The sequence below is a fragment of the Pinus tabuliformis genome, chromosome 7 (genome assembly GCF_031772625.1).
Source record: "Pinus tabuliformis cultivar Carrire ecotype Pingquan chromosome 7, CPIR1, whole genome shotgun sequence".
NCBI classification, from domain to species: domain Eukaryota; kingdom Viridiplantae; phylum Streptophyta; class Pinopsida; order Pinales; family Pinaceae; genus Pinus; species Pinus tabuliformis.
Window position 1 is genome coordinate 1,350,697,828 of NC_142293.1, and position 19,706 is coordinate 1,350,717,533.

The following is a 19,706-nucleotide window of genomic DNA, read 5'->3' on the forward strand; positions in this document are numbered from 1 at the left end:
TTGATGTGAGGAATGAGCTCTACGTCATCTGGTTGATCAGTTTTGATAACATCAAGGTTGTGACACGCATGCCACAAATCTAGGGGAAGCGACACTTGGAGGGAGGTTTCTGAATTATTCTTTGCATGTAACCTCCAACTACTAAACATAGATCACTGAAACAAGGGATGTCTTTGCATGTTGCCTTGGAGAAGAAGCCTATGCATGCAAGTCTGTTTTGCTCGGTCCCGGAGGGAACTGGTCAACTCAGCTGCACATGCAAGAGACTGCTCAACTGCTGGAGAAAAATGTGCATTCTTGACTATCAGCTAGGCTAACTGCCCAAGGGGATTTTTCTGGGCCCAACAGCTGACTGCTAACTAGATTTGCGCAAATCCTAGGCTAAGCTTCCTGTTGATGAAGAAAAATTGCGTAAGTCCTGCTGGGAGGGTTGGCTAGCAGGATTGCGCAATCCAGTAGACCAACAGGTTGTCAGAGGGAATTGTGCAACTGGAGGGAAAGGCTAGTTTCCCTCCAGAAATGTGAAAATTTCACTGGGAAGTTGCTCAGCCTGCAGGTGGACCAAGTCCAAATGAGCAACCTGTGAAGGGGAAACATCAAACTGTGATCGACAGGCTGCCTTTGAGCAAGAGAGAGACTGAAGCTTGAGGACTTGACGAAGTAGGGAAAATTGTTGTGAAGGTTGGTAGGGAGGCTCCAAAACTGGCTAAAGAAAATTTTTGGAGGGTGGGCTACAACATTTGGAGACACACTGGTAGAACTCCAGCTCTCTGCATAGACCTTGCTCATAAAAAGTAAGTCTAACACCTCCAGAAGTATTGTTAAATTCTTAGCTCATCTTGGTTTCACACTAACTTGATTGTAAGATGTAGCATCTGCCAAGCATCCCCCCATATTGCTTTGGGTGAGACTGCAACTTGTGCTACGCAGGTTGTTGCTGGAAGGGCCAGTAGTGTAGGGTTTTGTTGGTTGGCACAACTAACTCTGAACCTGGGTCAGGACCCCCTAACCCAACAAATGGTTCTATTACCAGGACCGTGATCTGCTTAAAGGAGATGTGTGATGTCACACCATTGGGACCCGACCAAGAAAGAAATTGAAAATTCGATGGATGGGAAGATTCACGAGTTCATGACACAAGAAAATAGGAATTTGCGCCTGTCAAACGAAGATTGGTTGAATAGATATCTGTATACAGAGATACACAAAATCTTCTTCTGCACCTTCCCAATTGAATTGTACGAGTGGTTAGCTAAATTGACAAACAATCAAGGAAGGTGGAAGCTCGTTATTCCCATAGTGTGGACTCTAGAATTAGTGTGACAACTAGAATCCTCTAAAAACAAGATCACGCGAGATGTCGATCATTGGCTTGATCGAATTCTGGGAGGATTTGTTATAGAATTTGCAGTTGATACCTTAGTTAGCTATAACGAAGATTCTTTAAAGGACCGCGAGGTAAGTATTTAAGGTCATTGAATAATTGGATTAAAATGATATTATGTGAAAAATGGGTAATTCCATTACCTTGATGTTTGGAGCTACGTGAAGTGGAAGATTCTTTAGAAATCACGCAAGATCAGGACTAGAGTATAGTCCATTGGTTGGACTTCCCTCAAGTGACGACGAAGGGGCAGTGCAGACTACGCCACGAAGTGCTGTTCAGCTAATAACCCAGGGTATTCCTAGGACAAATCATCCATCCACTCCACCTCCACCTCCACCACATACACCTTCACCCATGCCTCCACCTCCATTGTTCAACATGGTGAACACAATGAAGATGTCGATCTTCAAAGGCATAGGAAGTGAAGACCTAGAGCAATTCTGGTTTGTTACGAACGTTGTATGGACAGCGCAGCAAATCACTGATGATAATGTAAAGGAGGCTCAGTTGGTTACCGCCTTGTAGGATCGTGCACTAACCTAGTACATTAAGTATTGTACTAACAATCCTCGTGCATCGCTAGCAAAAACTCACATGACTTTGAACAAAGAGTTTAGTAAACCCAAATCTGACTCACAGTCGATGATTGAATTTAAAGAGATCATGATGAAGGTTGAGGAGATGCCTTGGGACTTTGATCAGAGGTTGAAGTGCCAGATCAGATAGGCTAACATGTAGATCTCAGATAGCTAGCATCACAACTAGTTTATAGCGTCGCTTTTTCCCCATTTGAGAATTTCTCTGTCACAACAGAAGATAGATACACATGCAGAAGCCTTGGAGATCGCGATGAGGCTGCACACATCACCTATTTAGGACACAAACCTAGGGGTGCAACAGATCCACTCACAATTAGCAAGCCTACACCTAGAATTACATAGTTTGAAGAAAGACAAGGAGACTAAGCTTGACATGCATGCAGAAGTTTGGTGTTTGAAGTGCAAGGGCCACGGGCACGATAAGGATCATTGTCCCGTGTTCGCGAATTATATTACAAAGGGGGGGGGGGGGAATTCTCTTGAAGCCAGGGCCAAGCACGGGGACTAGGCTATGGTGTGCCATTTTTCAAGTTACTAGGCAACATGCGACAGATAACTGCCACTTGCTTCAGAAGTTTGTTCAAACACCTCAGTAGTTGTTCTGTAATTTCTACAAATCTGTGGGCCACGATGAGTGCCATTGTCGAAGCTATGAGATGATGATGGAAAGAACCCCTACTTATCGTATGCAAGAAGAGACTCGACCTCCATATCAAGGCATCGGAGGGGAGCGTAGAGGTTTTCAAGGCTGAGGATGGGGTCGAGGAGCAGGGCCTGGTAGAGGTCGCGGTCAAATTATCCGCTACAAATGCGGATAGTCGGGGCACTTTGTGTGAGATTGCCAGAATCCTACACACCCATCATGTCAATATTGCAGACATTTCGACCATACCATGGAAGAATGCCCAGTGTTAATAGCTAAGATAGAAGAGAAGAAAACACAATCTTAGTAACCTACGCAGAATTTACAAATGATGAGGGATGAGCCTCAAGAGGAAGATCAAAACGTTAATATTGTGTTGAGAAGTGGAATGATGACTGGCGTTGATAAAGGTAAACAACCTGAAGAAGATGGATGGGTCTGTAAAGACCCAAAGAAAGAAGTCGGCTTTGATCTAAATCGCGCTAGAGAAACATTTATGGAAGCCAAGAAGAGCTTCGCTGAGGCTTCCACCTTAGGAAGCCAGGACAAGATGCAAGAAATCAATACCACAACTGAGGTTGATCCTTCTGTACTCACTACATTTTTGGAGACCTGCATGAAGCTACTGTGCGATAACAAGGCTGTGGAAGGACTGCAGGAAACTGTGCGATAACAAGGCTGTGGAAGGACTGCAGGAATTAATAAATAAATGCGCCAGTAAAGAAAAGTCCCCTGATGAACACGACGTGGTCAGAAAGATTGGTAAGCATAAGGCACAAACAGGGCGAGAGATGCGGCTAACAACGCAGATAGGTGATTATGAAATGGATCAGGTCATCTTGGATCTGGGGCCTGATGCGAATTTTCTACCGAAATAGACATGGGAAAGGATTGGGAGACCTGTGTCGCAATGGTGTTCGATTCAGCTCAAGATGGCTAATCAACAGAAAATCATCCCCATGGGATGGTTATATGGAGTAACAGTTGGTGTTTAAGGTGCAAGTGCAGTAGCAAACTTTGAAGTTATAGAAATTATCGATGATAGTAATCCTTACCCTGCGCTCCTGGGAATCGACTGAGCTATTGATATGAATAGGGTCATTAATTTGAAGAAAAGGACAATGTCGTTTGAAAGAAAAGCGCTTTGGGTTATAGTGTCGTTGTATCTGGCAAAAGGAGCACGCTATACTGAACTAGTCCGCAACTATGAAGAAAGTGACGATGAGATGGATCAAATTTACAAGATAACAATGAAAGGTCAGGATTGGATCAATCCAACGACAAATGGAAAGATTGCATGGGACTGAGAGAGTTCCTACACCTTTGATTCAGATGAGGAATTAGAGCATTGGTAGAATCGCTTACATGAAATTTCTACATTGTGATACAATATGATGACAAAGTCGTTGCGTTGCGTTTCGTTGGAGGTATGAAAGTTACCTTATTATGAAGGTTTAACTGACATAGATTTGTTTTTAGATGAATTTGAGCGTGAAGTCCTTAAGGACCACCGCTTTCAAGCATTGGAGTTGTTGCTGCACGCTATGCCTGCATAATGGTGGGGTACGCATGAGGATAGTTTTGCTGGATGGCGAGATTACAGAAGAATGATGAAGCTACGATTTGGGCGTGCTAATACTAGAATGACTGAGAAATATAATGGAAAGGGTGGTCCGCATGATCACCTAGAAAAGAAGGATGATCCTCATGATAGCTAGTTCCCTCTACACAAAGAAGAATTGTCCCAGGCAGCGCATTTTCCTCGTTGTGGGCCTCAAAAGATCTAGAGCGTGTTAAAGAAACAAATATCTTTTGGGTTTTTATGGATATGGACATGCACATGGTGGTTAACCATCAGCCCAGGTTGTCTCCCACCTTATACGTGCAACTTTCGGTCTATGTAGAATTCAAAGTTGATTTTCATAGGGTCTCGATCAAAGCACGCAAAGACCCTGAGCAGAAATGGCACTCGTTGCCTTATATGGTGACAGATACAGATATCCAGGAAGTTGTGGGGCTTTGGCCGTAGGAGTGGTGCGAGCATACGAAATTAGATGCCAGAACGAGCAAAGGCGCAAAAATCTATGTTGTGCAAAAGCGTAAGGATGCTGCTCAAAAGTTTGTGCGCGCACTAACAGAGCAAAAGAAGAAGGAAGTTGTGGAGAAGGCTCAAAAGGAAAAAGAGCACGTTGCTAAAGAGTAGGTGGATAAAGAGCAGCAGAAGTCACAGGAAGGCGACAAATCAGCTTTTCTCGAAACAAAAGAACATGAGCTATCAAACCAGGATGAAGGCGGTAATGAGGGGCAGAGCAACCCTTTCATTCTAAAGAAGCGAGGGAAGGAACAAACTGGAGGAACGTGGAAGAAACAAAAGTATGATAAACAGACACATGTCAATCTGATGATATTAATAGAAGCCTATCTCGATGAGATCAACGACAAGATACGGGACACCACAACATAAGTACTGTTGCAGTTCGAGCAGAAATACATGCAGATGCTAGGAAGCAACGAGAAGTATCTACGCGAGCTATAGATCCAGGCGAACAAGATTCAGCAAGATGTCGGAAAGGCAAGTGGTACGCAAGTGAGCTTGATGCAGGGCCATAGCACTGTCACAGAGATTGACTGGCCTTTGGATCTCAGAGTCTTTCCTCTGCCAGAGGGGTCGGTCCGCATGGAGTCAGATGAGGATCATGTGGTGCTTCACGCAGTAAAAGATATGGGGCTGAACCTTGCCACACTATTGCTCGAGTCCCTTCATGCTCTACATCAAGGGGTCACTGATAAGCTAAAGATCAAAGAACATTGCACACTCACTGCCCTGAGTGAGTTAAAGTTAACAACCAACAACTTTTCACAAAAAAGACTCAGGCCTTGGAGTAAGAGGAGTTGTGCACACAATGTCAGAACCTGGTCACAACGATTGAGCAGGACTGCAAATCCATACCTGAGTTGGGTATACCCGATGATGCAGAGGCTTCAGCCAAGGTAAGGAAATTGGCTGCTGCAGTGCACATTTCAAAGGATAAGATCAGCAAGGTGAATTTCAACCTACGGATGTAGATAGCTGAGTTGCAGTTGAAGTTGCAACTGACTACACTGGCGGAGGTTTGGGAACAAAGAGGAGCAACGATAAAATATTCCATGGCTCAGCTAGATGTCATCATTCAAGGATGCGACCAACGCTTCACTCAAGCACTTGGCCTCTGGGATACACTGCAGGAGGATCCTACGTTGCAATAGTTGAACACAGAACTTAGGGAAGTGCAGGAGCAATACGATGAGATCAATATGATAGCGCAGATGTTGGCACCAATCCAGTGCTTCACGGGCTTAGAGGAAGGAAAAACAAAATTGCTGCAGATACAGGAGTTGCAAAAGAAGAAGTCTGTGCTCAGTGCATGGCTTGAGCCTTGGATAGAGGAAGCTAGCCAATTTTCACAGACCATTCATGAGAAGCTGAAGGCAATGCAACAAACACAGAGGACTACGCAACTGGCAATAGAGGGGCCAACCACAAAGAAACTGGTCCAGGAAGTACAACAAGCAGCAGAGCAGAGTACTGCAGAGCTTCAGGCGCTGACCAAGGCATTCAACGAACTCCGCCAGAAAGTGGAACAACCAACTGAGTGACTTGAGGGCGAGTCACGATATTTGTATTGGGGGCCTGTTGGGATGGGGTCCCTGGGTTAGTTTGGGGTTAGTTAACCCAAATTTTGTATACAGTTTTGTAAAAGATGTAAAGTCTCTGTGATATATGGAAGCGGAGCGCGTAGATGAATAAGAGTCAAAGGGGCTTAGCCCCTTGTTTTAAGTAAAGTTTTGAGTTGGTTTTGAGATTCACCCATGGTTCGCGGACCATGGTATTGTATGGAAAAATATATAAATAGTCGAGTCTTAGAAAGAAGTTTTGATGGATATTTGGGTTCATTGAAGAGTTTTAGGTAGGAGCTAAGGCAAGAAGGCTCTCCTTCCTATACCTAGGTAGAGAAGGGAAGGCTCCACAGCTGAGTGCGTGAAGGCCTGGGTAGAGTCCGCAGCTGAGTTCGCAGACCCTTGCAGTTGTGTGAACATAGTAGTTTGAGTATGTAATCAGTGAATTAAAGATCAATAAAGACAATTTTCCAAAGAATTACTGAGTATTTCTGTTTGTATCTGTTTATGTTATATGCTACTGATGAATGACATGTTTTATGAAATAATGATTGAATGCTATGCGAATTTATTGAATCTGTCTTAATAATGTATGAAATGAATGCTTAGCCACTTCCGCAAAGTTTTAGATCATTTCTCTTATGTTTTTTGACGAATAAAGTAGATCTACGCGAACTCCAATCTAGGGTTACTTTTTGATGCACGTAAGTAGGTAAATCAACTGTTAAGGGTCCGCAAGGACTGATCGTGGACCTTCGCGAAGGTCTGAAGGCCGCTTTAACTGAGTTGCAGTGACATGCCCTAGAATTTTATCGATCTACACGGAGGCAAATCCAAGGCGCTGGAAGACATCACACTAGTCTCTGGATGCAGAAACTTGGTTCTTGCATCCCCCATACTGCTTCGGGTGAGATTGTAGCCTGCGCTACACGGGTTGTTGCCGAAAGGGCCAATAGTGTAGGGTTTTGTTGGTTGGCACAACTAACTCTGAACCTGGGTTAGGACACCCTAAGCCAACAACAACATTACAGAAATTTTTGGACTCTCAAAGCAACTAAGGCCTTTAAACATCTTAAAGAGGACATGTGTCAAGCTCTAGTATTAGCTACATCATATTTCACAAAAACCTTTATTGTGGAATGTGCTACCTTAGGAAACGAGATTGGTGTTGTTTTAATTCAAGAAGGAAGACCCATTGCTTTTGAAAGTCATCCAACTAAGGGAAAGTATTTATAGAAACCTATTTATGAGAAGGAAATGCTGGAAATATTACATCTTTGAAGAAATGGTGCCCTTACCTTATGGGAAGATACTTCAAAGTAAAAACATATCAAGATAGTCTTAAATAATTCTTGGAACAAATATTGTCTTCGAGCAGCAAAAATGGGTCACAAAGATGTTCGGCTATGACTTTGAAATCATCTACAAAAAAGGGTAGAAAAATGTTGTTGCAAATGCACTCTCAAGAATGAATGAGGATGTGGAAGCATTGCTATGTGCCATCTCTATTATCCAAACTAATTGGATAATTGAAGCAAGGGAGGAATGGAAGAATGATGAAGAGGTATGGACATGCATTCAAAGGATGCAGAAAGAACCTAATGCATCTAATTCATTTATTGGGAAAAATGATTCATTGTGGTACAAAAATCTCTTATAACTATGTAAGAACTCCCAACTTAAACAAAATGTTCTTTTGGAATTACACACCTCTCCTATAGGAGGGCACTCAAGATTTTTAAAAGCTTACCATAGGGTCAAGAAGGGTTTTTTTTGGTATGGCCTTAGATCTGATATTCAGAAGTTTGTGGCAGAATGTTTGGTTTACCAACAAAATAAAGTTGAGACATGTTAAACATCACCATGGCGAAGACCAAATATGAAGGATAAGAATTGAATACATTATTATTCACAATGATACATATTTATAATACATTGGAGTGACCCTTGGTTTCATATTCCAAGTGGTCTCTTGGACTCCCTTTGATTGTTCAGCTTCCACACCAACCCTTAGAGGATTAGGTGTCCAACATTCCCCCCTTAATCCGAAGGGGTATGTATGAGTCCAAGAAGAGAGTTGTAATACAAAATGTGCAAAAATGCATGGTAGCACTAGGCTGATTGTTCTCTCTAAAATGTTGGTATAAAGGGATGGTTTAAGGATAACCACCAACATTGGAATGCTTAGTGCAGTTCCCGGAACTCTTCCAAGTTTGGCAAGAAGCTGAAATATTTTTCTAGAGGAAGTGTCTCTAATGCTTTGGAGAGGAAGACCTTCAACCTGAAAAAGGCAGGTCTACAACCTGTGGTGTTTTAAGGATGACCACCAACTCTGGAATGCTTAATGGAATTCATGGAACTCTTCCAAAATTGGTAAGAATCTTAAGTCTTCTTCTAGAGGAAGTGCCCCCAATTAGTTGAAGAGGGAGAAGCTCAACTTGAAAAGGGAGGTTTCAACCTCGCATAGATGGTATAAGGTTAACCACCAACCAAAGGTATGCTCAGGGGCATATCTATATCTGGATACAACTATGGATTTGATATGGCAGGTTGTGGCTCACACTCGCTTGATGTGACTTTAAAACTTGTAGTCGACTATCATTTCCCCCTTACTAGATACAAGGTGAGAAGATGGAGAAAATTCAACTATAATACTTCTCAATACTCTAGAACAAGTTCTGACATATTATTGAAATATCTTCTTGGCTGTTGAAGCCCATTGCCAAGAAGCGATCCATCTAAGGTGAATCTTTGTTCTTGTAGGAGATTTTTTTTTGAAACATCTGTTTGAATGATGAGTGGATTTATGGCAATGCTCACATGGATGAAGATCAAAACAATGATATTTCAGATGGCCAACTCGGTCAAAATGTTGGCATTTAACATTTTGTTGTTGTTGTCGTGGAAGAGGACTAGAATTTGAAACAACTGAAGGTGAACTGTCATGAAGGAACCAAGCACTTTGAAACTGGATGAGCATTGAGTAATCTGGAATATGAAAGGACATATCCTTGTCATATTCAAGACTATTTTTGTGCTTGTTATGGACAAGCTCTTCCCAAGGTCTGATGATGGGCTTGGGAAGTGCAGACTGAACTATTGCATCTGCATGCAAATTTGCTCTTGAACTAGGCACTGCATGTGAATCAACCTCAAACTTATATTCTTGCTGCTGATGGGAGTCTGTCTCAATGTTCTAAACAAAAACAGGTTCAGAATAATGACTCCACTGTTGTAATTCTTCTTGCTGAAGCTGAGATTCAAGCTGCAAAAATTCTATCTTCTCTTGTGCATTTTGTATACATTTTTGAATGTCAGCAATAATGTTTTTATTGATTTTGACTGTGCTGTCAGTAGTGGATATGATTAGAGTTCTCAATAACTCTAATATTCTTTCAAGCTTAGCCATTTTTCTTAACAACTGGAAAATAAAGAGTGTGAGCTTCAATTCTATCATTAGAAATTATGCAATATCTTCTTCTACAAACAATATGAAGCCTTGATGGTAGGCTTTGGAGCAACCATTAAGACAAACTTTCAACATATACCACTATATACCTTGCGACCCACCAAAACTCAATGTATACATGTGATCATTTGAAAACACTGCTTTCATGAACCATACACACTTACACAACAACAAATCAAGGAATTTAATATCATTCACCAAGGCATATTAAAAATTACTTATATGTCATTCACCAATGCTTTAGCATTCATGAAAGCTTTAACACCAACACGGTATTCAAGAAATGATTCAACACACAACATTCAATCTTTAATCAATGGAGCGTCGACATGCATAGAATAACCAGTCTCATAATCAACATCCCATGACTCAGCTAGACCCATACATCACAACATCAAATTTGAAGGGAGCGATAACAAAGTGACACCAATTCAATGCAAACTGTTCAATGCACTTAACACATTGCTTTAACTGAAAAATATTCAACATAAGTGCACGAACCTTGGAGCAAAGCGTATAAGAAAACAAGGAAATGATCTTTGACAAGCAAGTCTGCTACATGCTTGTTCACGACTAATTAGAAGTTCACTGCACAAATACACCTCCAACATTCACTAAGAACCCTTTCAAGGAAACACTAACAATTTTGATTATTTCATTTAACTAGTCAGTGGGAGAAGGTGCTTCCCATTCATATGCTTAGCTGCGTGGGGAAGGAATACTGAGGAAAAACGAGCATAAATGTTATCAAGATTTACAAAAACATTTTTTTTTTAATATAATAAAATGACCATAATGCCCACTAGGAGAAAAATTCAGTGAATTCAATGTGTCAACACAAGCAATCTCCACTTCGGAGAAAATTATGTGACTTTTATTAGCCTTTCCATGACAACAAAGACACCCACCTTCTTCAAAACTGTTAGAGTAACTGAGGTTTTCTCGACCGCTTCGACAACTTCTGTAGCAAAGGGAATATAACTCTAGTAGTGGACACCACAGAGCTGTGATAACAATCGGGAATCTCAAACTCCAATAGCAGAAACTTGTTCGATGTAGAATTTTAAACATAATACTCTCTCAACTATTACTAAAATGATGTTACCCACAGATGACAACTCTTAACAATGCAACAAACTCTTCACTAAGACATTATCTTCTGAAATGGGCTCTTGGTTTATGTTATGATAGGGATGCACATGCGTATATGATCTGGTAGTGAATGCATAGGGAGTTTTATCAATTGATCTTCTGCCTTTAGTTTACTGGAGCCAAACTCTAGCAATAATTGTAATGCCTCATAATCATGAATCAACTCTAATGTATGTTTTTTACCCCACACAATAGCCTTGAATGGAACATTCGACCAAGCTCGCATCACCAAGAGGCTATGATACATCAATATGCCTCTGCCTAGTCACAAGCTCCAATAACGCAACCCGTGGTTGACTCTCCCTGTTTAACTCAATATCGAATAATTACTGTCATGGTTCCCAAACTTTCTGTTTGTAGGCTGCATGGAAGGAGATTCTTCTTTTATCACTTCTATGAAAATAATCAATTGGACTTGCACCCTCCTCTCACAGGGCTACAATAACCATCATATTATTTGACCAATGCCAAGGAAGCTCTGCTACAAACCAAGCTTATTGCGTAGCTGCATTCTTTAACACATATATACCATCTTCTTATTATCATTTCATTCAACGCATAGGCAATTCCAATGCACTTATAAACCATGAGTGTTAATGCATAGCGCAACCATCAAATACATAGATGCATGAGAAATGCAGACATATTAGGGCGTTAGAGCATTGGTATTGGGAATAGAGTCGTCAAAAAGGAGTTAAAAACATAGTTTTGCTATTTCTCTGAGAGAATAAATGAATGAATGTGAATTACAGAGAGAATATTCCAAAGTTTTATCAGGTTGCAAGGAACACGACTATTCCTGGCAGGAAACTGACATACATACATGTAGATATATCTGACAACGGGGCAAAGAAACAATTTTTAAATGAATTCCTTGATAGAATTGACGAATTCCACAGAATGGTGCAGCGAAAATGGATGGACTCTTCACCAACTTTCTCGGTGAAATCCTAGCAAGCGTTCAAATGCTTCTAGAGGAAGTAATGTTACATGCACCAGAGAAAGAGTGCTCATAGTTGTAGAGAGTGCCCAGAAATGAGAAAACGAGTTTCTGACCGAGACCAAATTAGTGGAGTGTTAGGTCAGGTATACAATTAGAACACTCAAGTTTTGTCATGTAGGATAAAGCCAATAGGACAGAACTGACAAAACCAATGGATCAGATTGGAGTAGGGCCAAAATTTTCCGGCTCTGATACCATGTTAAACATCACCATGGAGAAGAACAAATACGAAGGATAAGCATTGAATACATTATTATTCACAATGATACATATTTATAATACATTGGGGTGACCCTTGGTTTCATATTCCAAGTGGTCTCTTGAACTCCCTTTGACTGTTCAACTTCCACACCAACCCTTAGAGGATTAGGTGTCCAACAAGATAGTTAAGACCCCAGATCTTTTACAACCATTAGCCATTCCAAGCCAGTGTTTGGAAGAGGTCTCAATGGATTTTATCACAAGTTTACCCAAGTCTGAAGGAAAGAATGTCTTCATGGTGGTAATTGATATAATTACCATGTACACACACTTTTGTGCACTATCTCATCCTTTCAAAGTTAGTATAGTCGCTACTACATTTGTGGAAAATTTTCAAAAGTTGCATGGAAACCCAAAGATTATTGTAAGTGACAAAGCTCCCATTTTTGCTAAAAATTGTTGGACAAAATTGTTTTATTGTCTTGGTACTCAATTAGCTCATAACTCATCTTATTATCCTCAATTGGATGCGAAAACTGATATTGTGAACAAATGTTTGGAAGGATATCTTTGTTGCTTTGTATCTAATAAACAAACACAATGGATCAAGTAGTTACCCCCGACAGAATGGTGGTATAACACTTCCTTCCATACCACAACAAAAATGACCCCATTTATTGCACTTTATGGAAATCATCCACCGTCCATCACATCATATTTAAGAGAAAATTCTAAGGTTCAATTAGTGGAAGATCACATTGAACATTAACAACAAGTTCTTCAACTCTTAAAGGATAACTTGACTCTATCATAGCATTGAACGAAATGACAAACATAACAACATTGCAGTGAAAGAAGTTTTGTTGTGGGTGATTGGGTATTTTTACGACTACAACCATACAAACATATTGAAGGATAATAAATTATCACCCAAGTACTATGGACCTTATAAGGTGTTGCAAAAGATTGGTACTATAGCATACAAATTCGAGTTTCCTACATCTTCCCGAGTACACCCAGTTTTCCATGTTTTGTGCTTGAAGAAGGTTATAGGTGACAATCTCCCGGTTCAAACTATATTTCTAGAACTTGACGAGGAAGGACAACTCATATTGGAGCCTAAAACAATCATGAAAACAAGAATCTTATAACTATGAAACAAATCAATTTCAGAGTATCTCATTAAGTGGGAGAACTTACTTGCTGAAGAATCCACATGGGAGGATGAGTATTTTTTTGAGAAGCATCCATAACTACTCAAGCATTGAGGAAAACACTTTTTTGAAGCGAATACTGCAACGAAGAAGAGAGAAATGACTATAATGTCTTCAGGAAAACACTATGCCCGAAACTATTGAGGTTATATTTGGCATGTTAACCATATCTATCGATAAATAGAGCTTATGACATGATTAATGTAGCCAACCTCATCACGTATCCACTGTCAATTCCATCGTATTCCACCATGGGTTATTGCTACCATTTTCATTGTTTTGGACCATACATATTCCATTGACCGAGTTTTTTGACCATTACCACATTACGAGGCGTTGTTGGCATGCGCCTCATGGAATATACAACCTGAACCATCGACCATGCACCGTTCCAAATTCCGTCGACGTGTTTTGTTACCACCGTGTTCAACATGGCCATCATATTTTCCAAAATAAACATTTTATGGATTGAAACAAAACATCGACAATGGATCATAAAATCATTTTACATTTTCTGTCATCATATATCCTGGGGTCAAATGGCATGTCAACCAATAAACCTAGGCGCTGAATGAGTTACGTGGTATGGCCACCATGTCAAAAATATCCACACATTGATTTCGTTGGCTGGAAAAGTGGAACAATACATTGTTATTTCATGCACACATTTATACCAAACGAACACATCTCCAATGCCAACGCACAATAAAAAATGAAATTGGTAAATTTCATGGCAATTTCTCCTACATGAAATATGGTTCCATTTAAAAGTGATCCAACATGTTGCATGTAGTTTCAGATGCCAAATAGAAATCATAGATATCAAGTAGCAACAACTTTTAATTGCAACTCAACAACACAATTATTAGTGTTCCTTCAACCGTCAACGACCAATGGAACTCCACAACTTCAACACTTTCAACGCAATGATTAGAATAAAACATGTATCCTCTGTGTTTTCAATGACGATTTCCAACTTCTCATATACACAGGTTTCCTATGCACTTATGGAAAATGTGTAGCGCTCTCGCATAGGCATCTTCCACATCTTACAAGCATAATACAATGGGTTTTGCCGAAGAATGTATATGCTAGATTTGCATGTGTAAACATGTTTGCATACTTTCTCATACATACAAAATTAACATTTCTTCAGTTGGAAAGAGTCTACAAATATATAATAAGAAGAAATCAGATATGTAGGAATGTTAACCATAGTAAGAAAATTTCAATTATGAATAAATTCTAGCCATTTTTCACCAATCCATGTAAGAGGTGTTGAAAAATGCAGCAAGAAATTCTCAATTTGATTATGTCTTGATTAAATTGAGAAAATTCGAATTTCCACATCAACATACAACTTGGATGATGTGAACTTGTGTGAGAGGGCTTGTGTCACCTAGTTTACACAGTAAATTTGAGTTGGAAGAGTTAGACTTCAATTTTGCATGTTTGATTGCTAATTTGTAGCAATCGAGCTCAATTATCTCAAGTTGTTTTTATTTAAACTATTTCCAACTTTTGGAGGAACTAGTGGAAGGTCAGTTAAGTAGTGTGACTTCAATCAAACTCTGTGATCATCCAATTAACTGATAAATTAACCCAAAATAGCTAGTGCATGCAGAGAATTCGAGTAACCGAGTTGAGGTGGAGATTCCAAGGTAGTGTAACATTAGTTGTAGACTAGTCTTGAGTGTATAGGTGTTTCTTGCAGTCAAATGATCAGCCTAATGAATTGCACAATTCAATTAGAGGAATTTCCTAAATAACAGGGGCTAATTCCTCAAGGAACAATGCAAGGAAATAGGAGCTCAAGCTGAGGAAAAATTTAACTAAGTCTAGGTTAGAGGCCTTCAGTGAGTAGAGAGATAGGTTGTGCACTTGCAAGGTGAGCTTAGTTGAGCAAAGAATTTGTAATAAATGTTTATTCATTTGATTAATGCAAGTAGGCATTGGGTTTTTTTAGCAGATTGCTTTCCCCATATAAAAATACTTGTTGCAAGTGTGTTATTTCTTCTTGCATGTCTGATATTTTTGTTCTAAATTGTGAATTAATGTCTGCAGAGCAGTAGTGTAGGTTTGTGTCTTGTAATTTTGATTAAAAATTCATGAGCAATTGCAAATTCACAACCTAATTTTTGCATGGTATCAAAGCTGGATTCACATTAGAGTAGACAATTCGAAGTTGTTTCTCAGCGGTTCGAATTTGAATATCAGTGTAGCATGACTTCTTCAGAGTTTAGAAGATGACCTTCAATGGACTAAGGCTAGAATATTCCTTGGAAGGGACCTATAATTTTGTTGCATGGAAGGACCTCATGGAGGCAATATTGGATGAGAATGGGTTGCTAGAATACATCAAGTTAGATTTTGCAAAACCACAAGCATCTGATGCCGAGAACCTTGCTTAGTGGAAGAAAGAAGTTGGCACTGAAGGATAAACTTTGAAGTATCAAGATGCAGAAGAATGACACAATTCCACATTATCTGAGCAAGTTTACATAGCGTTGTGATGAACTTGGCAGGGTTGATGTTAATGTCCCTGAAGAAGACTTGTTAACCCTATCCATTCTAAGCCTTCCCAAGAGCTGGAATAACTATCAAGGTTCGGTGGATGTGAGGGAGAAACTACTAATTGGGAGCACTTATGGTTTGATTTGGTACAAGAGGAAATAAGGAAAAATACCAGAGATGGGACTTCAACCAAGGGCGAGGATGAAGAAGACTTTGCATTGGCTAGAAATGCAAAGAAGGGAAAAGGGAGCAAATCCCAATCCAAACCAAAATCTAGTCAAGGGGGCAAAATAAATATTTGTAAAAAATAAAATGCTTCCATTGTCATGAATTTGGACACTATGCTACGAAGTGTCCACATAAGAAGGAAAGAAAGAAGACCTCAGACGCAACAATAGGTGAAGCTTTGGCTTCATAGTTCGAGCTTGACTTTACCCTCATTACATGCATGACCAACATAGTGATGGGGAGCATGTGGTACTTGGACTTAGGTGCATCATTCCACATGACAAGCAATAGAGATTTTTTCAGTGACCTGGAGGAGAAAGATTTGCAGATGCACATCGATATGGGGGATGACGGAAGGTATAGCATGAACGATATTGATATAGTCACCTTTCAGAAGGAGTCAGGTTCCTCCCTCAGGCTCAAGGATGTCATGTTCGTTCTAGGCCTTGTTAGCTTTGCTATGTACTTGTGCGTTTGGAGGACCAAAATACTAGCATGGCCGTGTGTTTTTGCAAGCAGGGAGTTCACAACAGTTTATTTCATTCCCCCCCTTCATTTGCCTTGCACTCTTATAACTCCCGCTACCTCCGTTTTCCTCCAAATTTCTCTAGAAGCCATATTCCCCCAGGTCTCCGGGCGCGAAGTTTAAACCCATACGACCATATTCACATGACCGCGCGCCTACCCCAACTATTCCTCACCATTTAACCCACACCGTTCGATCTAAGTCCTTCGGTGATCTAACGGTCTCTGTCGCTTTCCCCGCTTGTTAACACATGTACACCTTCCACCGTCCGATCGTCCCTGCCAGGTGATCCGACGTTATCCGCTCCTCCCGCGCCTGTAAGCTGCACGCGCAATAACCCGCGGGGAAAGCGGTTTGCCGCCGGTCCCATCTGCCATGCGTCACCCGCTGATTGCGATCGCTTCCCCCACGTACGATTACCGCCGTCCTCCGAAAGTGGTGCGGGGAATACCGCCCGCCAACGAAACCACTTTTCCCCACTCGCTAACCCTCGTGCACATCCTCCGCCCGATCACCGTTGGATCTTGCCACCCGAGATCCAACGGCTTGTGATCGTCCCGCTCTCATGTCTTCCGATAATGCCTGCAAATCGATCTCCACTGTTCGTCTATTCTATCCAACGGCCAATATTGCCCTCCTGACCAGATCATCCGTTCGTCGTGCAATCTTCGTGTCCTCGACCTTTACCATGCTCTCGAAGGACAAAAGCGACCATCTATCAGTGTTTGGCGCATTTACTCTTCAACCACTGCATTCAAGAGATAAAATGACCAAGAAGAAAAAAGGACATCCTCGAGCATATTATAACATTTACCAATTATGGAACTTCTTCCATACGGCACTCCACCTGCTCGAGAAGGACAGCAGAGTATCTCAAAAGGCCAATTTTGTTCATTAAAGCACGCAGTTTGCAGCAAAGGCCCATTTTAGATAGTTAATGTGGTTGGTGGTCCATTATGACCCCTCCACGCATAGAGCAGCAGAGCATTTTTCTCTATATACCTAGAACAAAGATGTGATGGGGTTGATGGTTGTAGTTTTGATGTAAGGTTCAACTTCTGGAGACTGTAACTACTGTGATACTTGTAGCATCTGGTCTTCATTTTCAGCTAATACAAGCTTCTTTTGCTGTTAATTGCTCACTTTCCATTTCTACTTTGTTCTAGGTTGTGCCTGTTATGTATTTTTCATGTTCTCTTGATGTTTAGCATTAGAGGGGTTGTCATCCCACCTCTGTGTTAGAATCTAGTATGTATCATTGAATGTGCTATGCAGGTTTCTAGTTACTTAGTGCTAGAGAGTTGCCATCCTGTCTGTGCATTAGGAAATAGATTTGCAGACCTTTTTACTCGTTGCAGCTGGCCATCACAGGGTCCTGTGCATCTGCTGGTGTGGTCAGTATTCTCCATGTTCACCTAATCCTCAAACTATGAGTAATTGGTGGTCTAAAGCATTGTAGTCTGAGGGTGTTCACCCATGTATGGAGTTAAGCATAATAGAAGTGGTTATCTGACTTGAACAAGAATCATTTCTTCCATTCATCCATTTCCAACATTATGTTGAGTTTGTAATGTTCCCGAGCATCTCTGAGATACAACCTAGGAGAGTTTCTTGGGGTGATAACATTAATTGGCGCCGTTGCCGGGGAGAGGAGATTGAAGCTCAGCTTCCCTGGGAGAATGACACAGTTCCAGATTTTGATGATAGACAAGGTCTGGGCACATTTCTGGTTGTAATCATCTATCTGGCGACTCCACTGGAGGAAGACCAACCTTTGGCGACTCCACATTATAGTCCTGGCTCAGTTTGTGAGACACACTCGAAGAAATCCTCAGAAATCACTAGCTGTTCCAGTGCCTGACCCTGAGAAGATTGTTAAACCGAAGAAAACATCACAGAAAGGGGCATCAGGATCAGGTAAGCCTAAGAAAACTTATGCATCTCTGAAAGATAAGGCTGTAGTTGAGAATATACAATTTGAAGATATTGAGCCTAGTGTTGCTAGTGAGAAACTTCCTTCAGAGATTCATACAGCTCCTTGTTCAGTTAGTTCCCCTTTGAATCTCAGTCCAAAGAGAGCTTACCATACAATCCATAACATCCCTTTGTCTATGTCATCCATTTCATTGTTTCATACTGCTCAATCCGCCAGTGTCCTTCCACATACCCCAGTCATGGTAGGCCAGCAAGCACCTACGAAGATAGAAAGAATTGTAGCTGCCAGGTATGGAACTCTGGTTTTGCCCACTCCTTTGAATGCCATGCCTGCAAGAGAGTATCATAAATATATGTCCAAATTCACTGGTACAGAGGGAGTAACAGCTGAAGAACACCTTGAGGCTTTTTATAGTTATGCTGATAACTTAGATATAAGTGAAAATGATGTGTGGATGAGAGTTTTTGTACAGAGCCTTGATGGAGAGGGTATAAAGTGGTTCAGAGAATTGCCCCCTGGATCTATTGTTGATATTGGAGCCTTAGATGAAGCATTTTTGAATCATTGGGGAGATAAAAAGAACTTGCTATATTACCATAATGAGTTTAGTAACCTAAAAAGGGAAAATGGGGAATCATTGCCTGATTTTAATAAAAGATTCAATCGTATGTATAGTAAGATACCAGCTGAGGTAAAGCATACCCCCACCTCTGCCAAACTCACTTATGCCAATGCTTTTGACTCTGATTTCTGCCTATTGTTGAGAGAAAGAAGATGTGCCACTCTAGCTGATATGCAGGATGCAGCCCTAGAAGTAGAATCTAATATTATGGCTGCAGAAAAGCTCAAAACACATGCTGATAGAAGGAGGTAGAGAGGTGAGGCTTCTTCTTCCTCTGAACCCAAATTGGAAAAAATGACTAAGATGATAGAGTCATTGGCTGCTGAAATGTCTAAGCTAAAGGTTGAGCAGAATTCAGGAAAGACAAGGCAGCAGAACACATTTGCTCCTAGAAATCCGAATCCATTTAGAAGAGTAAATGAACAGTTGCAAATCATTCAGAGGGGTAAAGAACCAAATGAAGAACATAAAGTTAAAGCTCCTTTCCAAAATGTAGTCATGGAGGAGGAACAATTTGAAGATGAGGATGAAATTCACTGCATGGGAGATAAAGGC